Here is a 27,027-nt window from a genome sequence, read left to right on the forward strand (position 1 = left end):
GAGAAAGGTCTTTCTTCCATTGATTCACCCCCCAAATGGCTGCTATAGCCGGTGCGCTGCGCTGATCCGAAGCAGGAGCCAGGTGCTTCTCCTGGTCTCCCATATGGGTGCAGGGCCCAAGCACTTGGGCCATCTTCTACTGCCTTCCCGGGCCACAGCAGAGAGCTGGACTGGAAGAGGAGCAGCCAGGACAGAATCTGGTGCCCCAACTGGGACTAGAACCCAGGGTGCCAGCACCGCAGGCGGAGGATTAGCCAAGTGAGCCATGGCACCAGCTAGGGTGGCCGCTTCTAAGATGGATGCCCTTCACCTGTTTCCTGTATTGCATCTGTTTCCTCCTCAAGAATATTTATTGTCAGTTATTTTTTAAAGATTTATTTACTTATTTATTTGACAGGTAGAGTTACAGACAGTAAGAGGGAGAGACAGAAAGGTCTTCCATCTGTTCACCCCCCAAATGGCCACTATGGCCGGAGCTATGCCGATCCGAAGCCAAGAGCCAGGTGCTTCTTCCTGGTCTCCCATGCGGGTGCAGGGCCCAAGCACTTGGGCCATCCTCCACTGCCTTCCTGGGCCACAGCAGAGAGCTGGACTGGAAGAGGAGCAAGGAGGACTAGAACCCGGCGCCCATATGGGAGGATTAGCCAAGTGAGCCATGGCACCAGCCCAATTGTCAGTTATTCTTTATCTCGAATTTCAAGCTTGCCAGACTTTTCCATCAACATTTAAACAATCTCTAGAAGTCTTTTTGACACGACGCATTTACAGCCAAGTTTGTCTAAAGAACTGTCTTATCCATTTCCTTTTCCCCGCCTTGCATCTCACAGTTAGTATTTAACCCAATCCATTTTAGGCTCTGTCACTATCCTGCAAAATAAGTTTTTAAGGTCTCCAGAATGTTCTGTATTGATAAGCCTTACTCACTGCTCAACCTTTCTAATTACACAGCAAGCATTTGACTCTTTATCATTTTTTCTTTAAAGTACTTTTTTTTAATCTCCTGCTACTTCTTTGTCGTCTTTGCTGACTTCTCTAGGTCTTTGACCTGTAGAAATCCTTAAGTTTTTTTTGTTTGTTTGTTTTCTTTTTTTGAAATCCTTAAGTTTTAATTCTAAGTCATTTATTTTGCCCTTAGCTTCCCCCAATGTGATCTGATTTCTCACTTAGGTATGTTAATCTCCCCACTTTTATCTTGCCATTCTACAATTTTATCCAAAGAGCAACTAGAGTAGTCTGTAATTTAAAATATTTTACATTTGTATCTATTTATAAATGATATCACTGTCTGTTTAAACTGTGGTCTTTGACTTCTTCCCCAACCATATCTTGCATCAGTGTTCCTTTGCTGCACTCCATCTATATTATTTATACTGGTTTTTCTGTTCTTCAGGCACACCAAGCTTTTTCTTGCTTGAAGCATTGTTCTTTCATTGCTGTGCTGTTCTCTTCTTGTGCCTAGTGTTTTCTCAACACTTCAGGTCTCACCTGATATTTCACCTCCATAGAGAGGCCTTTCCTGAGTCCTCAAATTTAAAGTAGCTCCACTCGTGTCACTATTACATTTCCCTGTTTGTTTTCACCATGGTACTTAATATTAGTTGAAGTTATTACTGATTTGTTGACTATAAGATCCATGATAAGTTGTTGATTATGATGCCTACATTGTTCTACTCAGTATCATTGTGTCCGAGAGCTCACTAAATATTGCTTGAGTGATTTTATACCCACTGCTTCTATTAACAACATTGATCTCAAATACATTTCTTTTTGGACATGTCTTCTGAACTCCAGTGTACTTAACTGCCTACTTAATATTTTTGAGAGGTAGAGTTACAGACAGGGAGAGACAGAAAGACCTTCCATCCGCTGCTTCACTCCCCAAATGACCACAACAGCTGGAGCTGAGCCAATCTGAAGCCAGGAACTTCTTCTGGGTCTCCCACATGGGTGCAAGGACCCAAACACTTGGGCCATCTTCTGCTTTCCCAGGTCATAACAGAGAACTGGATTGGAAATGGAACAACTGGGTCTCTGACCAGCCCCCTATATGGGATGCCAGCACTGCAGACGGTGGTTTTACCCAATATGCTACAGCACCCCCCCTTCCTCCGACTATCATGATTTGATGGAGTTTTCAGAAAGTGAAAGCGATTACCTAGGTCAAGGAATAGAACCAGCGCCTTTGAAGCCCTTTGTACCCCGTTTCTGCCAGAGTGAGCTTTTGAAAGTGAAAATAGGATCATGCTTAAAACCTTTTAGGGAGCAGGCATTTAGCCTAGCAGTTAAGATGCTCATGTTCCACATCAGAATACCTGGGTTTGTTTCCCAGCCATGGCTCCTGACTCCAGCTTCCTGTTAATGCAGACCTGAGAGGGAGCAGTGCAGACTCACTTTAATTCCTGCCACCCAAGTGGAAGACCTGAATTGGCCTTTCTGGCTTTCAGGTATGGCATCCCATCAGCTCTCACAAATATGGGCCTTTGAGGAGTCCATCAGCAGCTGGGAGCTCTCACTGTCTTTGTATTTCTGCCTTTCAAATAAACTCTCATAGTAACAATAAGGAAGCCTTTCAAGTTGCTTTCCATTGCTTTTAGCATAAAGACCAGATACTAGGCCAGCACCGTGGCTCAGTAGGCTAATCCTCCGCCTTGCGGCGCCGGCACACCGGGTTCTAGTCCCGGTCAGGGCACCGATCCTGTCCCGGTTGCCCCTCTTCCAGGCCAGCTCTCTGCTGTGGCCCGGGAAGGCAGTGGAGGATGGCCCAAGTGCTTGGGCCCTGCACCCCATGAGAGACCAGGATAAGCACCTGGCTCCTGCCATCGGAACAGCGCGGTGCGCCGGCCGCAGCGCGCCTACCGTGGTGGCCATTGGAGGGTGAACCAACGGCAAAAGGAAGACCTTTCTCTCTGTCTCCCTCTACTGTCCACTCTGCCTGTCAAAAAAAAAAAAAAAAAAAAAAAGACCAGATACTGTAAGGTAATGAAGACCTTGAATCATGTTGCTTGGTCTTCCTATCCACTGTCATATTTTACTACTCTTTTCTCCTTCTGTGTTCTAGTCTACTGGCCACCTCTCACTTCCTTGACTATAGTTTGATGGTCCATTGTTCTGAAAAATTCTGTGTGCACATAGTCCTTTCATACTCATCCTTTTTTTTTTTTTTTTAAGATTTATTTATTTGAAAGAGTTACACAGAGAGAGGAGAGAGAGAGAGGTATTCCATCCATTGGTTCACGCCCCAGTTGGCCACAACAGCCAGAGCTGTGCTGATCTGAAGCCAGGAGCCAGGACCTTCTTCCAGGTCTCCCACATGGGTTCAGAGGCCCAAGAAGTTGGGCCATCTTCCACTGCTTTCCCAGGCCATAGCAGAGAGCTAGATCAGAAGTGGAGCAACTGGGACTTGAACCAGCACCCATATGGGATTGCCAGCACTGCAGGCACCGGTTTTAAAGGCAGAAAGAGCTTTAATTCACTTTACTTCCCAAAGCCAGAAGGCCAGAACTCAATCTGGGTATCCCATGTAGGTGGTAGAGACTCCGGTACTTGATGTACCACCTGCTGCCTCCCAGGGTTAACAGGAAGCTGGATCTGAAGTGGAGTAGCCAAGACTCAAGCCAGGCACTCTGCTGTGGGATGTGGCATCCTAAGTGGCAACTTAACTGTTACCCCTAACGCTGCCCTCAGAATTTTTTCTCACAGTGAATCATGCCTTGAGTCCTCTCGTGCCTGATTTAATGATACTTAGATAGGATTTTAGATATAGAGTTGGTACAAAACAGGTTAAGACGTTGGAGGCTGTTGAGATGAAGTATATATATTTTGTATGTGGAAAGTACATGAGGGGAAACTGGTGCTGTGGTGTAGCAGTTAAAGCCGCTGCCTGCAGTGCCGGCATCCCATATGGGTGCTGGTTTAAGTCCCAGCTGCTCCACTTTGAGTCCAGCTCTCTGCTATGGCTTGAGAAAACATTGGAAGATTGCTCAAGTCTTTGGGTCCCTGTGCCCACTTATGGGACCTGGAGGAAGCTCCAGGCTTCCAGCGGCCATTTGGGGGTGAACCAGCAGATGGAAGACCTCTCTCTTGCCTCTAACTCTGCCTTTCAAATAAGTAAATAAATCTTTAAAAAAGTATATGAGTTTGAGGAGATCAGAGGACAGAGTATTATGGGTTGAATTGTGCCCTGATAACTCCCTCCCTCCCCGAGTCGTATAAGGCAATTAATGTAAAAAGAGATTGTATGGATGGGCCTTAGTTCAGTATGTTTGGTGTCCTTTGAAGAAAAGATCAGGACACAGACACAAAGGGAAGACCTTGTGAAGATCCTGGATGAAGATGACCATCTGTAAGTGAGGAGAGGCCTGAGGAAAGCCCATCCCTGCTGACGTCATGCTGCCGGACTCTTGTCTCCAGAAGTGTGAGAAATAAATTTCTGTTGTTTTAAGCCACGTGGTCCATGGTACTTTGTCACGGGAGCCCTGGCAGATTAGAGTATACTCTTTAACACTATCCATTTGAGGGACACTTGAGAAACATTTCCTTCTCTTCTGCAACTCCTTCATTATGTGTAAAAGGAAGGTATTTGAATCAATGGTTTGTTTTCATTATAGATATATATTTTTAATTTATTATTTAAATTATTATTAAATTATTATTTAAATTTAAAAGGCAGAATGACAGAAAGGCAGGGACAGAACGTTTCAACTGCTGGTTCACTCCCTGAATGGCCATAACAGCCAGGGCTGGGCCTGGCTGAAGCCAGGAACCAAGAGTTTCATCTGGGTCTCCTACATGGGTGGCAGGGCCAAAGGACTTTCAGACTTAGAATTTGGACCAGATTATTCCCAAGAGATTCACCTTGGTTTTGTGACTTAAGATATATAACTTAGCTACTTTGAGTGGGTAGAATTGATTATCTGGAACTAGTAATAGAATAAACATACTTCCTGTATAAAATTGTCTAAAAATTTAGATTTTAAATTTCAATTATTTTCCTGGTTTTTTAGACTTATTGGGTATTTATTACATCCTTTCTCCATGCTTGTGGGAAGAATATAAAAGTGAGTAAGACTACTTTTTAGTGTGTAGCTTACTGAAGCAGAGATGGTTGTATAGAACATGGATTAGTATTTTGGTTTTGTGTTTCTGTATGCAGAGACTGTATTGTCTTTATACCCTTGGGGTCTAATTCAGTGATAAGTACGTAATAAACACTTGATACATGTTCCATGTATGAATGATATCCCGCAAAATTGATACCAAGAAGCAATAGTGATAAAGGCCTATACAACTTCAAGTAAATCCTGGCTTTTTCCTCAGATATTTTGAGGCAGATCAATGCAGTATACTTTCAGGGACTTCCAGTATTCAAAGCTTTCTGAAAATGAAATGTGTTTCATTAAGAATTATATAGTAGCTTGCTTGGCATTGGAGATATCCACAGTGCAGTTGCATTGTGGTTTTAGACTGTTTCTTGGCGGTATCTCAGGAATTGTAAAGGGCAGGTGGAGACAAATCTGTTATTTAGTGCAACCGAGGATTTGAAATTGCAGAATCTGAAGTTGTAATTTTGACTGAAACTTGAATGAGTCACATTACCTATTGTAAGGGTTTTACTGGTGTCCGCCTGTCTGCCGCCTTTCCCCTGAACAGAGATTTTATCTTGGAGGATGGGAAGATTGATCATAGTGGGCGATACAACAGGAAGATATTGGCTGGGAAATTTTTATCTCAGATGGTCAGGGCTTAGCCAAGGTATAGAGTAGAGATTGGAGTCTGTATGTTAAGAATAATACGTAGAGCATGATAGGTGTAAATCGGAGCTGAAACTTGATGAGATTCATTGAATAGGCCCAGAAGAAAGCTACTAGCATTTGACAGTTGTAAGAACACAGAGATCTGGCCGGCGCCGTGGCTTAACAGGCTAATCCTCCACCTTGCGGCGCCGGCACACCGGGTTCTAGTCCTGGTTGGGGCGCCAGACTCTATCCCGGTTGCCCCTCTTCCAGGCCAGCTCTCTGCTATGGCCTGGGAAGGCAGTGGAGGATGGCCCAAGTGCTTGGGCCCTGCACCCGCATGGGAGACCAGGAGAAGCACCTGGCTCCTGGCTTCGGATCAGCGAGATGCGCCGGCCGTGGTGGCCATTGGAGGGTGAACCAACGGCAAAAAGGAAGACCTTTCTGTCTCTCTCTCTCACTATCCACTCTGCCTGTCAAAAAAAAAAAAAAAAAAAAAAAAAAAACCACAGTATGAAAAACAAGGCTTCCTTGTATTGTCATGTTTAGTGTACCTCTAAATGCTTTATTTCCCCCCTTAGGTATATTTTACACTTGATCTTAGCCAAAAGGCCGAGAAGTGATGTACCCCCTTGAGTATATTTTAACTCCTTGGACAGTCTATGTAGTTGTGTAATAGAAATGCTTAATACAGTAGGGAAGTAACAGGTGGAAGCCATAGTTGCTGGGGATGAAGTAATGTGTTTTGGCTGTAGGAGGAATATTGTTGAGAAACATGAACCAGTAATGAGAAGAGGTAGTAAAATGTTGCTGAATGAATGTGTGAAAGAAGTTATTTTTCCTCTACTCAGGTAATGAATTAGTGGTCTGTTAGTTCAGGTTTTGGAAAGTCTTCCTAAGAGGGGGTGATCTATAAGCCAAGTTTAAAAGTAGGATTTAGCAACTAGGGAAAGGTAGAGTAAAGGGCCTGTAGGCCATGGCAACTGATTATCAAAGGCTCAGAGGCAGGGGAGGAAATAGTAATGCATTTATTCAACTTATTTCTGACTGCTTGTGACATGCATTGTTCTAGGTGATACAGACAACAGCAATGAACAGAATAGAGAAAGCCTTTGTGTTTCTCCAGTTTAGGGAAGCAGACCCTAAACTGATAGATAAGTATATAGTAGCTTATGTAATGCTATATGTTATGGGGGAAAATAAAACAGCCTAAATAGCTTAGCCAGGGTGAGGCTTAGGGGAATGGGTATCACGGTACCAGGGATGATTAGTAAGGACCCAATTGATAAGATAACATGAATAAAGTAAGAGTGTGAATTAACTAAGGGCAATAAAGGAAGAGGATTCTGCAAGCCCAGGTGCTGATGACCTGGACTGTTTGTTACAGATAGCAAGGAGTTAAGTTTAGCTGGAGTCAGGTGAGCAAAGGGGAAAGTACTAGCAGCCAGGGATCAAAGATGAACCAGTTAACATCAGACCTTCTAAATTACCAGAAGAACCTAGGCTTTTCCATGCTTGAGATGGGAAGCCATTTGGAAGTTTAGAGCAAGGGATGACGTGATCTGACTTACAATTTTAATTACCTTAAAGTCAACTCTGGCTGCTGTCTTACAGATCAGTTTTAGTTAAGAGTAGCCGCAGAGGTTAGGTAGCTCTTGTGAATTCAAGTAGGAGGTGAGGGTAGTGAGAAGTCATTGACTCAGAGCTGGCAGAATTTGTTGAATGAATCAGATAATCTGTATGAGAAAGAAAAATGTTGCGAATTACTGAGATATATATTTCAGGAAGAGCACATCTGAAAAACAAGGTATTTAGTTTTGGACATGTTAATTTGGAAATGCCTTCTAGACTTCTAAATGACAATGCTGAATATATAGTGTGTTTATAGAGTTAAGGTAAAGGTCTTAGCTGAGCCTCCCAACACATTTGGATATTAAAGGAATAGTATGCTTTTTGTTGTTAGAGCGTAAAATTTGGTGTATAATGTAGTGGAAGATGACTCCTGGCTTCATTACTTCTCAGCTTTTTCTACTTGATGACAGCTACAGAAAACTTGTAGAATGTGCTGGAATAAGTGGAGTAAGCTACTCTTGTAAAGATTACTGAACCTAGAGACCAAGGTGAGGAACATTTCTCTGCAAAGGGCCATTTAGATATTTATAACATCATTTGCAGGCCATACAAAAATTAACCTGCTGTAGATTCATTGAATTTTGAGTCCTGGCTGTGGTTGCCTTGCAGGGCCAGATAAACTATTTTGCTGTCTTTGTATGGCCCACAGGTCCAGCTGCCATAGGGTCCCCTTGGTAGTCTTACCTGTAACCCACTCAAGGCATTGTGAAGCACACTGGGAAGCTCTGCTCTCAAGAAGTTGTGAGGGCCAGATCAAGGATGTGGGAACATAGGTTATTAAACTTGGATGTCATGTAGATAATGGGAATTACCCAAGAGATTTCAGCAAAAGTATGATGCAGTCACAGTCATCTTTAGATAAGTATTTCTCAGACTGATAAAAATACACATTCTTAAAATTTCCAATCCATCGCAGTAAAGTACAATAAAATGAATTTCTAGGAAAAAATATTAGAAGTCAAGTATCATACTATACTCACAATAAGTTTTTGTTTTTGTTTTTGTCTTTGTTTTTGTTTTTGTTTTTGACAGGCAGAGTGGACAGTGAGAGAGAGAAAGAGAGAGACAGAGAGAAAGGTCTTCCTTTGCCGTTGGTTCACCCTCCAATGGCCGGCACACCGCGCAATCGGAAGGCAGGAGCCAGGTACTTCCTCCTGGTCTCCCATGGGGTGCAGGGCCCAAGCACTTGGGCCATCCTCCACTGCACTCCCGGGGCCACAGCAGAGAGCTGGCCTGGAAGAGGGGCAACTGGGACAGAATCCGGTGCCCCAACCGGGACTAGAACCCGGTGTGCTGGCGCCGCAAGGCGGAGGATTAGCCTATTGAGCTGGCCACAATAAGTTTTTCAAAATGCTATAAAAGTTTTTAATTTTTGAAGTAAAAACTCATTCTCAATTTCCATACTTTTCTTATTGTGGATCAGTAGTAAAATACTCATGAACTAGCATTGGTATGAATATATTTTGAGTAGCACTGCCTAGATGAAGCATATTGACAGATTAATAATAGAAATATTTGTCGACATTTTGTCAAATTGGGAGGCTGTCTGTTAGCAAGTTTTGAAGTTTTGAGCAAGGGATGACATGACCTGACCTGTTTTCAGTTACATTAATCAGCTTCAGCTGCTGTCTTGCAGATAAGTTTTTTTTTTAAAGATTTATTTTTTATTTATTTGAAACACAGAGTTACAGAGAGAGGTAGAGACAGAGAGGTCTTCCATCCAATGGTTCACTCTCCAGATGGCCACAACAGCTGGAGCTGAGCCAATCTGAAGCCAGGAGCCAGGAGCTTCTTCCAGGTCTCCCATGCGGGTGCAGGGGCCCAAGGACTTGGGCCATCTTCTACTGCTTTCCCAGGCCATAGCAGGGAACTGGATTGGAAGTGTAGCAGCCAGGACTAGAACTTGCGCCCATATGGGATGCCGGCATTTCAGGCCAGAGCTTTAACCTGCTGTGCCACAGCGCTGGCCCTACAGATCAATTTTAGATGAGTAGAGCAGGGGTTAGTTAGATACACGTTTTTTATGTTTATTCAATAACTTTAGTGACCTGAGGTAATGATTTAGCAAAGATATAAAATTTGTGTGTCGCTTATTCTGCTAGGTACATAAGGCTATTAGGACAGTGCTGTGTCCATTTTCTTGCCAGCATTCCCCACTGTTCTATTGACACTATTCCAGAGTGGCATTGGCCTTGTTCAGATTTAGCTCATGTTTGGCCATCTCTTAGTTGATCAAATTTGATTATTTGTCTTAGTTTTAGTGCTGACAGGGTTGCAGCTAATTTGTGGTGAATCATCTCTCAAGGTGGAATGACCTCTCCTTTTGCCCTGGTTTACCAGATCATGTGAGAAAAAACCCGTAAGCAGTGCAGCTGTTCAGTATGAACAGCCTTCAAAAAGTTTATGGAAAAACTATGGAAAAAACCCATGGGTTTCAAGGGGCTTTTTTTGTTTGTTTTTTGTTTTTGCAGCAGCATAGAATTGTACTAGCTTGTTATTTCTGAATAGATTCTAATTTGCGGCAATAGAAAGGATAAGATAAGTATTTGGAAAAGCTGTCAGCAGCATGAATTCTACTTAAATTGAAGCAAGAGTAAGCATCAAAAAAATTTTTTAAAGATTCATTTTTATTTATTTGAAAGGCAGAGATAAGATCTTCCATCTGCTGATTCCAAATGGCTGCAGTGGGCTGGGGCTGGGCCAGTCCAGACCCACGAGCCAGGAGTTTCCTCCAGATCTCCCACATGGGCGCAGTAATCTAAGTACTTGGGTTATCTTCAGCTGCTTTCCCAGGTGCATTAGCAGGGAATTGGATTGGAAGTGGAGCAGCCAGGACTTGTACCAGTGCCCATAGGGGATGTTGTCACTGCAGGCAAATGCTTAACATTTTGCACAACAGCATCAGCCCTTAAGTGCCAAATTTATGGTGCAAGTTGAGTGGAAGAATGCTGAAATTATTGATGCTTTATGAGAAGTTTATAGGGACAGCATCTCAAGGAAATCGATGGATAACTCATTTTAAAAAGGGTTGAGACTGCTGAGAATGAATTCCTCAGGAGAAGATCATATCCATCAATTTGTAAAGAAAAGTCTTGTTGTGCTTGAATACAAAACACAACAGAGCAATGGCTTCCAAGAAGAGAAAGTGGTTTAGTCAAAGGAAAAGCTGACTGGTCAAGAGCAAAGTTCATGGCAATAGTTTTCTTTGAGGCTCGAAGCATTATTGTTGACTTTCTGGAGGGCCAAAAAACATTGATATCTGTTTATTAGGAGAATGTTTTGAGAAAGTTGGGCAGAACTTTAAACAGAAAAATTTTTTGCCCAGGAAAGTTCCTTTGGAGAGTCAGTGTGTACTATGGCAGTGCTCCTTCTCATTTGTGTCAGCAAATCAGGGCAATTTGGTTTTGGGAGGAAATGAAGTATCCCCTTTATAGTCCTGATTTTGTTCCTCTGTCTTCTTTTTGTTTCCCAATCTAAAAGATACCCACTTTTCTTCAGCTAATAATTTTTTTAAAAAGTCTACCTAGACATGGTTAAATTTCTAGAATCCTTAATTCTTTAGGGATAGACTAAATGGCTGGTATCATCACAAAAAGTGCTTCGAACTTGAGCAAACTTGTGTTGAGAAATAAAATTTGTATTTACTTTTGTCTTCTATTTTACACACATTTTTTGAAGTCCTTTTATAAATAGGTTAGAAGAAACTAAAATCTTTGCAACAGATGAGATTCTCTGTATTGGCTACACAAAGGTAAGTAGGGTGGTGAGCGCTTTCTAAATAATTAATGTATGAGGCTATCCTGGCAGAGTTCCTTTTTTGTTGGCTGTTTTTTTTATTTTATTTTATTTTATTTTCTGCTATTTAAAAGTACTAACATTTATCAGGGGAAAATGGAGTACTCCTGAACTAATTTTCTCTCATTATTTTGGAAGATCTGAAAAGGTGTATTCACCCATTTGACAGATGTCAGTTACTAAGTGTCATTTAGTCAAGCTTCTGTTTTCTTGATTTAAAAGGCCTTCTTTGTCTGCAAGAACCTTAAGTTGGCTTCGGTGTGTCTAGACTCCTCACCCTAACTCTTCTTACCCTGCCTACCCAGCATGAACTGGCCTGACAAATCTTTGGTAAGAATAGTGAGATGGTGCTATTAGGTCTGAGCTCATATTCCTAGGTAGTGGACAGATTCAGGAGTTCTTAATTGAGCTCTCAGGGGAAGAGTCATTATACAGGTCTTGAATATGCAGTCACAATTTGGAATTTGAGGCATATCAACTAACTGACTCACTCCTTCACGGGGCTAAGTCATTGTCTGTGTCAGAAGAAAACAATAAACAGGGAACTTGGTTGCATATGCCTTTTTTCAGAGGTAATGTTCAAAATATATAATAGTTGGTATGGTGTGCTTGTCTGTCTGCTAGCACATACGGACTTTTCCCGGCTGCCTCATTCATAGTTGTTGGGAGGCTGAAGTTCCCACAGGCAAGTCCATGAAGGTGACTATGCAGAGTAGTGAACAGTCGCAGGCTCAGGGACCAAAAGGGCACTGCCCTTTTGACATTTGCCTGCTGAGGTGTCAGTCCCATTGCCGCTGATCTCTTCTCTCTTGCTTGGTGCCAGCCAGCTGTGGCAGAGGTGGCAGCAAAGAATAGAAACTTGTTGGCTGATTGCTGGATTGGCTAGTGCTAGATCTGCTCTGTCAGGACTCACTTTGAGTTTCCCCAGGTGTGGATAGGGAAGGCGGAAAAGGCATAAGCTAGTCCAAAAAGGAGTCACAGGCAGTGCCCAGGAGTCAGTGATGGGTGGGGGCGGGTGTTGGGGGGTTGAGTGTATGGTTACTAGCCAGTCAAAACATAGGCTAGTACTATGCAAGAGAAGCAGCCTGTGGACCCTCTGGTGTGCCATCCATTAACCTGTTAGCTCATGGGTCAGTGGGGATACTGGAGAAGGAGCTGCGGGATTAGGAGAGAGCTAAGACACTAGTCCCCAAAGAGAAACATTCCTATTTGTTAGCAAATTATGAGGCCACAAAAAATACACTGGCTGAATATAGTCTTTTGAGGTCTGAGACTGGATTCTTGAGAATCCATGGCACTTTTTATGTGCCTAAGAAAACTGCAATTTCTTCAGTTTTTTTCAAATTCTTTTCTGAGGTGGGTGAAGTCCCAGAGAACCTGTGAGACAGATATTCACCTTCCTCTCTTCAGATATTGGTTGGAACCAATTGAGGATTAGAATTTGTATCCTCAGTCTTTCTGTCTTGGGTACAGACAGTAGAGTGTGGCCTCTCATTTGTACATGTTGAATTCACAGTAAATGTGTCTGCTGGGTTTAGTTACAAATCTGAGAACTTGTACAGAGATGGTGGAAGGAAGGGGACTTGGTTAGTGGTAGGTCTGAAGTCAGAGACCGTGACTAGCTCGGGTATTCTATCAGGGAGGTCAGAAATGGAAGCATACAGAGTGCAATTTGAGCCACCATTCTTAGCAAACTTGGGAAATCAATTTTTTTTTTTAAAGTTATTTATTTGAAAGAACTACAGTGAGCAAGCAGGGGAGTTGAGAGGATGCTATCATTCGTTCACTCCCCAAATGGCTACAATGGCTGGAGTTGGGCTGGTCTGAAGGCAGGAGCTAGGAGTCCAAAGGCAGGAGCTAGCTTCTAGGTCTCCTGTGTGGGTGCAGGAGCCCAAACATTTGAGCCATCTTCCACTTCTTTCCCAGGCAGATTAGCAGGGAGCTGGATTAGAAGTGGAGCAGTTGGAACTTGAACTGGTGCTCATGTGGGACCCTGGTGCCACAGGCAGCAGCTTTACCTGCTATTCCACAGCACTGGCTCTCTGGGAAGTCAATTTAAATTCATTGATTTCAAGGACCAAGAACTTTGGGGTCCTAAAAGGGAATGAAAGGGTCAGCGCCACGGCTCACTAGGCTAATCCTCCGCCTGCGGCACCAGCACACTGAGTTCTAGCCCCAGTTGGGATGCCAGTTCTGTCCCAGTTGCTCCTCTTCCAGTCCAGCTCTCTGCTGCGGCCCGGGAATGCAGTGGAGGATGGCCCAAGTGCTTGGGCCCTGCACCTGCATGAGAGACCAGGAGGAGGCACCTGGCTCCTGACTTTGGATCAGTGCAGCATGCTGGCCATAGCAGCCATTTGGAGAGTGAACCAATGGAAGGGGAAGACCTTTGTCTCTGTCTCTCTCTAACTCTGCCTGTAAAAAAAAAAAAAAAAAAAGAATGAAAGAACAGAGAGAGCAAAGTTCAAAACCATTGTAGCAAATAGTTCAAAGAATTCCTGGTGTCTTAATTAATTTGTACTTGATCTGTTTAAAACTACAAGCTTCATGCTGATAATTAATGAATATAGAGATGGTCTTTGTGTGGTAAAAATGAATGTAGAGAATTTAAATAGGAAATCAAATACTGCACCTGAAACGCCAAAGTGTGTCCTTAGGAGACATAGGAAGTATCACTGGTAATTACTATAATGTTAGAACTAAAGGGATGAGAAGGTGGTGAAGAATTAAAGCAGTTTAAAAAAATAAGCATGGTAAATTTGAGTTAATGCAAGTTGACTAATGTACTCAAATTTGGGGTATAAACAAGGTTAAAATGCATCACTTTCTAAGTACAGCAAACAGCAACAAAGATAATAAAATGAATAGCAGACTAATCACAATCAAGAAATTAGGATCATTGTTCTCACGAAACAATTGTGTGTTCTTTTACAAGTTGCTGTCCCAGTTTATGGCACATATTGCATATAAAGATAATACCCTATGATTTACTCCTGTGAATACTGTGAATGTTAATGGATACTCTGGATTCTATTAAAAATACTGAACATGTAGATGATGTGTATTTTACATGCTTTAAAAAGATGGCTGTTAGGGCTAAAAAGGATTCATGAGACATCTTGTTCAAATCTGTATTATAGATGAAGAAAGTTAAGTCCAAAGAGGTGAAAAGACCTATCACCTAAAGCCAGTAGAAGGACAAGGACTAGTATTCAGGATTCTTGCCTTTCAGTAGCTTCTTTCCTATACCAAAAATCTTCCCACTAAGTATTATGGTAAGTACCATTAGCTTTTAGTGTTTTAATAGTTCATCAAAAAATCTGCATCTTTGTCAGTTACTCAGTTGGCTACCCAGAGAAATTCATGAAGATTCTAAGGCAGTTTCATGAAGCTTAATTTTTCTTTTCAATTTGTATATTTCAAATAACATGAAGTATGATTGAAAATAAACTTTTAGCTATTTGTGCCCACATTCAACATTTTAATAAGAAGTCTTGACAAACGACGTTGCTGTAGTTTGGATCTTGAAGGGCTGGGGGATGTATCCAATTCAGCAACACTCAGCATCCTGAATTCTTCACTAGTAGTCATGAAGAAAGTAGAAGTTACATAATACAGACTATTTGTTGAATGAATATGTGATATTGGCTATTGATAAGAAGCCAAGGAAGACTGTGTACTAATTTAAACCATGATATACTGTGTTCATTGGTACGATTTTCATTACTTTTAGAACTTCAGGCCAGTATTTAATTCTTCTGCACATACAATGCATGGACAGAGGAGTGAACACTGAGTCAAGTCAAGCTTGGAAGATGTCCAGAAAATGGGTGTGAGCTGTCCCTTGCTAGAAAAAAGAAAGTCAAGGTCTGCAACACAATGGCATTGTCTTGACCACTATGGCTATTGATTTTGACCCTCCAGCAACTGAACATTTTAGAGAGCTTCTCCTTTAGAACGTAAGGAAAAACTTAAATTTCTGGTAGGGTCCAGGAATGCAGTCCATCATCACAAAAATTTTATGGTTTCTGGATCATATTATCACTGGCAACATGTGTGTCGAGGTCTTAAAAGGGAACACACATGAGTCAAAAAGTGAACAACTGCAGGAAAGAAAGAAAAAAAAATCTACAGGTGCACTTTGAAGCATAACAAAACCAGCAGAGAAAAAGAAGCGGTAGTTAGTATGCTGATTAGCTTTCACAAGTGAGAGTTGTTCTGTGTTTCTAGTGGCAGAATAATCAAGTGACTGATGCAGTGAGGACAAGTATCCCAAGTGCACAATGTGGACATGATCCGCTGTGCCAATTGTACGTCTTTTTGGACACAGCACAAATCTGGATGGAAATTATATATACAAATAAGCCCCGATCTTAAAAAGTTAATACAGGAGTTGGAACAAAAGTCAAAGCCCTTTTTGTCTTTGTTGAATCTTGTCTTCTTCACATCCTACCTCCTAGATAGGGTTAACAGTTTGGTGTTCTTCAGTCCCTTTTTGTGTCTGTGGCAAAACACACACACGCAAGTACTTGAAAATTTTCACAGGAAAATGGAATTAAAAGGTAACCTACGTTCTTTATGAACTTAAGACCTCTTATGTATTTGTATACATATGTGAATATGAGTGTCAGTACACACACATACACATTGAGGGTCTGTTCTTTCCCAGATCTAGTGCAGGATTGTTTCACACCAAACTCCAAAAGAGGAACACTCTTCAGTAGTGACTTCCTTGTGAAGTTTGTTTGGAACATGACTAAAATCTCCAAAGTAAGAAGGGAGTTCCTGATTTCCTCAAGTAGACTTCACATGCTCTGCCCACCGAAATCCATACCTTTCGAAGACCCCTCTCTAAGACGATTTATTTTTTTTTGTACAGAATTCTAATTGGGTTAGTTAATAGAACTCAAAAAGCTTAACACAGGAGCTATTTCAAATTGAGCCAGGAAGTAGCTCCCATACATTTGACATTGTTTAAGGCATACTACAACTCAGTATTGTGGTAACCTATTTACAGTGACAGAAGAATGGAGGGCAGAAATTGGCATACACATTTCTTAAAGAACCTAGGAGTATCAGCTATTTTTCAGTGAATGCAATTATGTTATATATCAAATGGCCAGGTTGTACAGAATTTTTTAATTTTGGAAAATAAGGCTTACAAAACAGGCATACATTTTGTTGCTGTTATTGCTTTCTATTTGCATAAACTACAGACAAGCAAATTTCTGAAATTTTGGAAATTTTGAAATGTGTACTTTTGAGGCCATTCAGTTTTAGGATTGTTTTATTCTCTGAGGATTTCTTATTAATCTCATGTTTTGTTTTGTTTTTTTGACAGGCAGAGTGGATAGTGAGAGAGAGAGAGAGAGAGACAGAGAGAAAGGTCTTCCCTTTTTGCCGTTGGTTCACCCTCCAATGGCTGCTGCGGCCGGCGCATTGTGCTGATCCGAAGCCAGGAGCCAGGTGCTTCTCCTGGTCTCCCATGGGGTGCAGGACCCAAGGACTTGCGCCATCCTCCACTGCCTTCCTGGGCCATAGCAGAGAGCTGGCCTGGAAGAGGGGCAACTGGCACAGAATTCGGCGCCCCGACCGGGACTAGAACCCGGTGTGCCGGCGCTGCAAGGCGGAGGATTAGCCTGTTAAGCCACAGCGCCGGCCATTAATCTCATGTTTTAAAAGGTTTAGAATGTAGCTGCTTAATTTATTGTAAAATAATAGGTGAGACTTTTTAAATGTGTGAAACATGTTGAGAATTTGAAAAGTTGTGGCAAATCAGACTTTCTTTTTCTTTTTCTTTTTTTGACAGGCAGAGTGGACAGTGTGAGAGAGAGGGAGACAGAGAGAAAGGTCTTCCTTTTGCCGTTGGTTCACCCTCAAATGACCACTACGGCCAGCGCATCGCGCTGATCTGAAGCCAGGAGCCAGGTGCTTCTCCTGGTCTCCCATGCAGGTGCAGGGCCCAAGCAGTTGGGCCGTCCTCCACTGCACTCCTGGGCCACAGCAGAGAGCTGGCCAGGAAGAGGGGCAAACGGGACAGAATCCGGCGCCCCGACCAGGACTAGAACCCGGTGTGCTGGCGCCGCAAAGTGGAGGATTAGCCTATTGAGGATTAGCCTATTGAGCTGCAGCACCAGCCAAATCATACTTTCTTAATAATGCTTGGTGCTAATAGGATTTACCAAGAAGTTTGCAATATTAAATACTAATATCTTTTCAATTCACATTATATAAATAATTTTTTACTTTAAGTCATATCAAGTTCCAACAAGAAAACATTGGGCCCGAAGTTACTTGCTATGTAGGGAAAAAATATATATTTTTTTAACTTGTATTGGTGTTTGAGATATTTAAATTACCATGCTTTGAAAGTGCTAAATCCTAAGGCAGTGGGGTGATACACACATGAAATAATGACGATATACATATGTGTACAGATGCCACATTTATTTCAGGCTTATGAAAAGAAGTAAAATTAAACTAGTTATAAACAACTTTTTTTCCTATTGTCAGAAAGTCATTTAGTACTTAATTTATTGCTTTTGAAGTTGTTAGAGTTAGACCTTTTATGGGATGATATGAAAAGATTTTTCTTTTGAAGTGATATGTTTTTTATGTATGCAAATTCCATAGTAAATGACCAGTCCAATTAGGAAAAATTTCTAGTAAGAAAATAATACTTCTTGTAGTAACTTTTACTGTCATCATGTGAACTCCAAGGTTTTTTTTTTTAATATTTTTTTTCCTATTGATCATTGGCTTGACTTCCTTGTAGCCTAAAATTTCTTTAGTATGACTTATCCATCAAAATACATTGTTAATAATTTCAAATTACCGAGACGTATTCTACATTACAGAAATTGTTTCCCCTTTTTGTGTTTGGTCTCTGCTTAGTATCAAAGGAGGAAGATGAGTCAAATATTAATAGCACCACTGGAATTTGTGACTCCTCATAATTCTTTGTGACCATGGGGGAGATGAATGGCAATAGTATTTAGGAATGCAAACTTTTTTTATTTTTTTTTTTTTTGACAGGCAGAATTAGACAGTGAGAGAGAGAGAGAGTGAAAGGACATCCTTTTCCTTTGGTTCACCCCCCCAAAATGGCCGCTACGGCTGGCGCGCTGTGCTGATCCGAAGCCAGGAGCCAGGTGCTTCTCCTGGTCTCCCATGTGGGTACAGGGGCCAAGCACTTGGGCCATCCTCCACTGCCTTTCTGGGCCACAGCAGAGAGCTGGGCTGGAAGAGGAGCAACCAGGACTAGAACTCAGGGTACTGGCACCGCAGGTGGAGGATTAGCCTATTCAGCCGCGGCACTGGCCGTAAACTTTTTTTTTTTTTTTTTAAGATTTATTAATTTATTTGAAAGGCAGAGTTAGAGAGGCAGAGACAGAGAAAGATCTTCCATCCATTGGTTCACTCCTAATGGCCGCAACAGCTGGAGTTGTGCCTATCTGAAGCCAGGAGCCAGGAGCTTCTTCTGGGTCTTCCACGCAGGTGCGGGGGCCCAAGGATTTGGGGCCATCTCTGTTCGTTTTCTAGACCATTGCAGCGAGCTGGATCGGGAGTGGAGCATCCAGGACTTAAACCAGTGCGCATATGGGATGTTGGCACCGGGGCCAGGGGCTTTTCTTTTTTTTTTTTTGTTTTTGGACAGGCAGAGTGGACAGTAGAGGGAGACAGAGAGAAAGGTCTTCCTTTTTGCCGTTGGTTCACCCTCCAATGGCCACCACAGTAGGTGCGCTGCGGCTGGCGCACCGCGCTGTTCCGATGGCAGGAGCCAGGTGCTTATCCTGGTCTCCCATGTAGGTGCAGGGCCCAAGCACTTGGGCCATCCTCCACTGCACTCCCTGGCCACAGCAGAGAGCTGGCCTGGAAGAGGGGCAACCGGGACAGGATCGGTGCCCCAACCGGGACTAGAACCCAGTGTGCCGGTGCCGCAAGGCAGAGGATTATCCTACTGAGCCGCGGCACTGGCCGGCCAGGGGCTTTATCTGCTATACCACAACACTAGCCCAGGAATGCAAACTTTAAATGCCTGATTTTTGCACACACTATATGTTTGGGGACATTGTTCTCAATGTCTTTTATCTGTAAAGTGGAAATTGTTAGTAATACCTACCTCTTAGGATTGTTGTGAAGATTAAAATTAGAATATATGTAAAGCATTCTTTGTAACCATGATAAAGAATTTTGACATCATTAATAACTGGGTAAGCAGAGTCATTTGAGACCCAACAGATAGTAAGAAGAAAAAGCACCACCCCATTCCTTATCTCTGAATTATCTCTGTTAATCCCTAGGCCTCTGTATTTGCTCACTCTGGGTACTATCTTGTTCTTTCTGATTCTGGGCCACTGTCCTAGGGGTTTAAACCTCTACACAATCTTGGAGGTATTTGTAGGTTTCAATTGCAAGAGAAAGTATTTTTCTACTTTAAGCAAGGAGAGAAAGGATTTACTGAAATTACAAAGCTAAACATTACATTTCTACCTATTTGTGTACATTACCAAAAAAAAAGCGCAAATAAAAGCAACAGCTTCCACTGCTCATCTAGTAAATTATCATTGATTTGATGCTAGCTTCTAACACAGGTGCTGTCTTTGGGGGTGCAGTTGGGCAGGGTAACCAGGAGCACAACAATTTCTCAAGTGGAAGAAGTAAATCATACAGTATGTTAGAAGATGATAGGCTTCAAGGAGAAAAATGATCAAGAGAATAAGGTGTGCCTGGCCCAAAGTATGAATGTGTGTAGCTAGAGGGGAGAGGAATTAGGAAAGTGGTGGTTGCAGTTTAAACAAGGGGATCAGGGTGAGTCTATCTGAGGTGTCATTTCAGCAGTTAATTGTGCTCCAACGTTGAGGAGAGGTTTACACTCCTAGGACAGTGGCACAGAAACTGAAACAACAAAACAGAACCCAGACAGAAAATTCAGGGATCTGGAATTTTCAGGGTGGTACTTTTTCTTTCTATCTTTTGAGTCTCAAATTACTCTTCTTAGCCAGTTGTTAATGATAATTAATTTTAACTCATCATGCAACCATTATGCATGGTTTACATATATTATCTTTTTAATCTTTACAACAAAATTAGCGTAACTTGTCCTGATTTTGGTTTAAACACTTATTAAGGGGATTATTTGGTAATCTAAAACCCAAGCCTAACGTATATGGTGGCTATCACATGATCACATAACAAAATTAAAATGTATTTAACTGTACATTTTTCTTAGTGAAAAGTGGGCATCTGTGAAGAACTATTTTCAGTGGATTATGTTGTTTCTTAGTGAAAATGAACCATAAGTTTTTTTAAAAAAAAGAATCTGAAGGGAATTTATCAGATATTGGCATAAACTAGATTTGTATTAGAGAAGGGAAAATGTAATTGATAGAATTGGAGTTAATGTGTTAGACTATTAAATTAATTTGCCTTGTTGATTATGGTTTCCATGCACACAGGCAGTGTGCCCTTGTCAAGAGGAATGAGAAGTGTTTACAAATTTGAAGCAGTCATGTTGAAGTAATGAGAATGTACTTGAGAAGGTAGTAGATGACTTTGAAATATTTCCCTCAAGGAATTTAACTTTCACAAAATTTGTGTTTTTAAAATTTAGTGCATTTTTAAGATATACTCTGCCTTATCTTTTCCTATTTTAAAAAATTTGCCTAAGGATAGAGAAAGTGAAGTCGGTATATTTATAATAAACTAGGTGTTAACTTTGAGGACTTGGCAATTGTTATCGTTATTTGGAAATAAATGTAAAGTAGTATCATTTCAAAATAAAATCATGAGTATTTAGGTGACAAATAGAAAAACTCAGTTGGAATTATTACTTAATAACTGATGAGAATGTAAAGAAATTACCAAATAATAGTCATCAAATAAACTTTTTTAGGAGGTGAGAGTTAGTTATTGTTGAATCTTATTATGTGGAACTAAATGTTCTTTAGGGCTATTTTTATTACAGAACACGTTGGTATTTATTAATCAAATTTATTTCATTCAGAAGTTCATAACTGGATTTATTATTCTAGAGTAGATCTTACGTATTTATGTATTTTTTAAAATATGGAACAAGGATACTTTATTTATTTACTTTTATTTATTTGACAGGTAGAGTTAGAGAGAGAGAGAGAGAGAGAAAGGTCTTCCTTCCATTGGTTCACCCCCTAAATGGCCGCTATGGCCAGAGCTGTGCCGATCCAAAGCCAGGAGCCAGGTGCTTCCTCCTGGTCTCCCATGTGGGTGCAGGGGCCCAAGCACCTGGGCCATCCTCCTCTGCCCTCCTGGGCCACAGCAGAGAGCTGGACTGGAAGAGGAGCAGCAGGACTAGAACTGGCGCCCATGTGGGATGTTGGCACCAGAGGCAGAGGATTAACCAAGTGAGCCATGGTGCCAGCCCTGATGTTAGGTATTTAAAGAACTTAACTGATTTTTATTTTTTTCTTTACTTATTTACTGAACAAAATCTTTGGGATGTATTTATTCTGTTGCAAAAGTAGTACATATTCAAAATTTTGAACCCACACAAAATCAGTCCTTATAATTCACCATCATTAACATTTTACACTTTCTTGTATTTCCAAATATATATATATGTATACACACGTTTAAATATGTAAATATACAAATACATATACATAGCCCTTTTGGAATTTTGTGACTGTATAATCCCATAATATACAGTTGCGAGATTTTATAGTTTCAGTAGCTGTAATAGCATAGCTACAAATCTAGAGACTTGAGTCTCCACATTTATTAACTATACAAATGGGGCAAGTTATCTGTTAAATAGGGATGATGATGATGATGATGATGATAGTAATCTTTGGTCATTGTAGGATTAAATGAGATCCTGTGTATGACGAATATCTGCTCCACAGCAGGTATAAATGAAATATGAGCCATTGTTACTGTTTTAGATCTTAAGGTTTTTTCTTTTTTTTTTTTCTTTGTAATTTTTACAAATTCAGTCTTTTTTCTTGTGATGTCTTTGGTGATACTGGCTTCATAGAATGAAATGGGAAATATTACTTACTTTTCTATTTTTGGAAGTTTCTGAGGAATTGGTATTAATTCTTTAAATGTTTGATGGAATTCACCAGTGAAGTCATCTGGGCCTGGGCCTTTCTTGCGGAAAGTTTCTAAACATCTTAAAATCCAGTTTGCTTCCTTTTCCAATTTCTTCTCTGTAGGGAAAAAAAGTGACCTTTATCTTATTTAACAAGAATAATAAACATGTTATACCACTTTCAAAAACAATCAAAACGAAAACTAAAAAAGAATTTCTCTCCCTCTGCTTTCCTCCCTCCCTCCCTCTCTTTCTCTGCCCTTCAAATAATTAACTAACTAAATAAATTTAAAAAGAAAACAAAGCTAAGAAAGAAAACAAACCACACTTTTTTCTTTTCTTTTTTTTTGACAGGCAGAGTGGATAGTGAGAGAGAGAGAGAGACAGAGAGAAAGGTCTTCCTTTGCCGTTGGTTCACCCTCCAATGGCCGCCGCGGCCGGCGCACCGCGCTGATCTGATGGCAGGAGCCAGGTGCTTCTCCTGGTCTCCCATGGGGTGCAGGGCCCAAGCACTTGGGCCATCCTCCACTGCACTCCCTGGCCACAGCAGAGAGCTGGCCTGGAAGAGGGGCAACAGTGACAGAATCCGGCACCCTGACTGGGACTAGAACCTGGTGTGCCGGCGCCGCTAGGCGGAGGATTAGCCTATTGAGCCGCGGCGCCGGCCTCAAACCACACTTTTTTCAAGAGAGACATATTTACTTATTTAAAAGTCAGAGTCAGAGAGAGAGGAAAGTCAGAGAAGAGGTTTTCCATTTGGTGGTTCACTCCCCAAATAGCCGCAATGGCCGGAGCTGGGCCAATCCCAACCCAGGAGCCAGGAGCTTCTTCTGGGTCTCCCATGTGGGTGCAGGGGCCCAAGGATTTGGGCCATGTTTTACTGCTTTCCCAGGCTATAGCAGAGAGCTGGATTGGAAGTAGAGCAGCCAGGACTCGAACCAAAGCCCATATAGGATGCTAGCACTGCAGGCAGTGGCTTTGCCTGCTACGCCACATTGCCAGCTCCCTAAAGGTAATCATTTTAATTCCTTTATAATAACACTAGGTATGTAAAGCCCCACTTTAACAGAATTCATTGTATACATTCAGCTAAGATAAATGCATTCTTTGTCATCTAAATATAATGACAATTTGATACTATAACTAAACCCATCATGAGTAAGAGTTGGCTTATTCAACAACACATATTGTTCACCTATTATATATTTTTTAAAGATTTATTTATTTACTTGAAAGAGTTACACAGAGAGAGAAAGAGAGGCGGAGAGAGAGAGAGAGAGAGGGAGAGAGAGGTCTTTCATCCGCTGGTGCACTCCCCAGAAGGCTGCAAAGGCTGGAGCTGCACCAATCTGAAGCCAGGAGCCAGGAGCTTCTTCTGGGTCTCCCACGTGGGTGCAAGGGCCCAAGGACTTGGGCCATCTTCCACTGCTTTCTCAGGCCATAGCAGAGAGCTGGATTGGAAATGGAGCAGCTGGGACTCGAACCGGCACCCATAAGGGATGCCGGCACTGCAGGCAGCAGCTTTACCAGCTATGCCACAGCGCTGGCCCCTGTTCACCTATTATAAATCAGGCATGGCTAGGATACTGCAAAGTATTGCTTAGCTTATGTATGTCTTTTATGGGCATTTAAATACACTATTTCAGATATACAAAAAAGATAAGAGGAAGCCATTGGAGTCCATTATTCATAGCCAGTCACAAATATAGTTATAGGCCCCTGTGTAACCTATACCTTGGAAAATGCAGGCAACAGTTCTGAAGGCTTAAGTTCTTTTATGTAGATACACAAATATTCCTTTAATTTTTGTCTGGAAAATTCGTCATACAAAACAAAGACAATATGGGCCACATTTGGGTCCAACTTCCATCTACATTAATATGTAAAATTCCAGAGTCTGGAGATTGAGTGAGGTATTTATAGTAGAAGAATTTGAGGCCAGTGTCGCAGCTCACTAGGCTAATCCTCCACCTTGCGGTGCCGGCACACCGGGTTCTAGTCCCGGTCGGGGCACCGGATTCTGTCCCGGTTGCCCCTCTTCCAGGCCAGCTCTCTGCTATGGCCAGGGAGTGCAGTGGAGGATGGCCCAAGTGCTTGGGCCCTGCACCCCATGGGAGACCAGGAGAAGCACCTGGCTCCTGGCGAGATGCGCCGGCCGAGGCGGCCATTGGAGGGTGAACCAACAGCAAAGGAAGACCTTTCTCTCTGTGTCTCTCTCTCTCACTGTCCACTCTGCCTGTCAAAAAAAAAAAAAAAAGAATTTGAATAATGGTCAAGATGAAAGGGAACATAAGAGAGGACAGAGGTAGGGTAGGAAGGTAGGGTGGAAAATTCATGTTCTTAAAACTGTATATATGAAATACATGAAATTTGTTCATTTTATATAAATAAAAAAAGGAAAACTGACCCTGAGTATAACGTTTGAGGAATGAATTAAAGCCCATGAGATACTTCCGAGCAGGAAACTGTGGCTTTGCCCCTTTTTGGATCCTGTGCCACTTAATCCAGTGAAATAGTCCCTCTCACTATAAAAACTACCCACATGCATATATATTTTAGGAAGTTCACAGATCTTCTGAAGTCTTGGATATCTGTAAATATGTATTAGCAATAAGTTCAGAGAAGAAGGAACGTAAAATGGATCAGAGAAAGTGATCTGAGACTAAGAAATGTGAGTCTGAGATCTGGTCAAAGGTGAGAGTGGGATGATGGCCTCACGCAGTGCGCTGGAGCCGAGGATCTACCGCAAGCACATACAGGGAGCGTGAGTGAGCGGACCTTCAGCCATACCCTCTCTTCAGTTAGAACAGTTCCCTCTTTTACCTATTTCTATATTTGAATTACACTTAAATTTTTGTATTGATAGATGAGTTCTACCCTATAAATGTATTCAAAGGAATACTAAACACAGAAGGCAACGAAAAAAGTGCAGTGTTTAGAGTCAAAAAACTCATTTGAGTTCTGTTAGCTAGTGAACTTGAAGAAATCGCCCTCTGTAAGTTTCTTAGGTCTGTAAATGAAAATAACAGTACCATGTTGTGAATAACAGACAAAATGAAATCGATGAAAGCACTTTAAAAGCATGATCTAAATGTTACCTTCATTTTCAGGTGTGACTGAAGAGATGTCCAAAGTAAGTCCAAAGATGACCTAGTAAGGCAGCAGTTCAGGTGAGATGGGAACTCCAAGTAACGATCTAGTGTTTACCTCTAAAGGATTTAAAACAATACATGCACATACACATGCGTGCATATATATTTCTCTTTGTTGTTAAGAACCTTAAACATAGTGCTATTTAACTACCTAATAAGTGATTAAATTCTCAGTAACATTTCCTGTCAAGTGACCTTTTTTTCTGGAGTGTATTTTATATCGCTTTCCTTCTGCATGAATTTCACTTTACAATTTTAATGAGGTTCTCCAGGTGAAATCTCTTTTTATAAATGTAAAAACAAAGCCGGTGCCGCGGTTCAATAGGCTAATCCTCCGCCTTGCGGCGCCGGCACACCGGGTTCTAGTCCCGGTCGGGGCACCGATCCTGTCCCGGTTGCCCCTCTTCCAGGCCAGCTCTCTGCTGTGGCCAGGGAGTGCAGTGGAGGATGGCTCAAGTGCTTGGGCCCTGCACCTGCATGGGAGACCAGGAGAAGCACCTGGCTCCTGCCATCGGATCAGCGCGGTGCGCCGGCTGCAGCGAGCCTACCGCGGCGGCCATTAGAGGGTGAACCAATGGCCAAGGAAGACCTTTCTCTCTGTCTCTCTCTCACTATCCACTCTGCCTGTCAAAAAATAAATAAATAAATAAATAAAATAAAATAAATGTAAAAACAAATGTATTTATTTTGCTCCCACTCATGAGTAATGTTTTCAGTAGATATTGAGTCCTAAGATGACAGTTAATTTCTCTCAGTACACTGTGCCCTGTGGCTCAGTTGTTAGTGATGAGAAGTCACCCATCAGTCTAATTACTGTTCCTGTGAAGGTAGCCTGTCATTTTCCTTTGTCTTTCATGAAGGTCTCACTATAATCTGTCTAGATATTTATCCTATTACTAGATTTCTTGAATCTGTGGGATGATGTACATCAGTTTGAGAAATTTGTCAGCCATAAACTTCTTCAAACATTGATTCTGTCCTGTATTTCTCTCTCCCTCTTTTTTAAGCTCTAATTCTATCCTAGGTCTCATTCTCTTTTCTCTTTTATTCCATATTTTTCATCATTTTATTTCTTATTACTTTCTGGCTTTTTTTTTTTTTTTCAGATTTTTCTTTTCATTTGCCAAGTCTCTCCTCAGCTATCTCTACTGATAACCTTACCCATCAGCTTCAAATTTCATAAATAGATAGTTCATATTTACTGTTGTTTTTGAGATTTTTTTTTCAGATTTAGCCATTCTTTAGCATTTCTTGTCTTTGAAAATCTGAGTGGTTTTTTTTAAGATTTTTTAAAAATTTTTTTTATTTGAAGGCTGAGTTGTAGAGAACCAGAGGCAGAGAGAGAGAGAGAGAGAGAGAGAGAGAGAGAGGTCTTCTATCTACTGGTTCGCTTTCCAGGTAGCTGCAATGGCCAGAGGTGCGCCGATCCAAAGCCAGGAGCCAGAAGCCCCCTCCAGGTCTCCCACATGAGTGCAAGGGCCCAAGGACCTGGGCAATCCTCTACTGCTTTCCCAGGCCATAGCAAAGAGCTGGATAGGAAGTGGAGTAGCCGGGACATGAACTGGCGCCCTTTTGGGATCCCAGCACTGTAGGAGGCTATGCCACAGTGCCGGTCCCAAAAGTCAGGTTTATTTTTTAAAGAATTATT

At 41.7% G+C, this 27,027-nt stretch overlaps 1 protein-coding gene across 5 annotated transcripts in view; it reads left to right on the top strand.

Annotated features, from left to right (window-relative positions):
• The window catches only part of LOC133761711 (NEDD4-binding protein 2-like 2), a 127,741-nt gene that overhangs the window by 38,690 nt on the left and 62,024 nt on the right, over positions 1–27,027 (top strand). Inside the window, exon 7 of one of the 5 annotated variants that reach the window (XR_009866216.1) lies at positions 25,338–25,397. The exons of the other annotated variants lie outside the window; for them this stretch is intronic. The gene's annotated coding sequence lies outside the window, so the exon portion shown is untranslated. The remainder of the gene's footprint in view (positions 1–25,337; positions 25,398–27,027) is intronic. 5 annotated transcript variants of the gene reach the window in all.

Source organism: Lepus europaeus, chromosome 6, assembly GCF_033115175.1.
Source record: "Lepus europaeus isolate LE1 chromosome 6, mLepTim1.pri, whole genome shotgun sequence".
NCBI classification, from domain to species: Eukaryota; Metazoa; Chordata; class Mammalia; order Lagomorpha; family Leporidae; genus Lepus; species Lepus europaeus.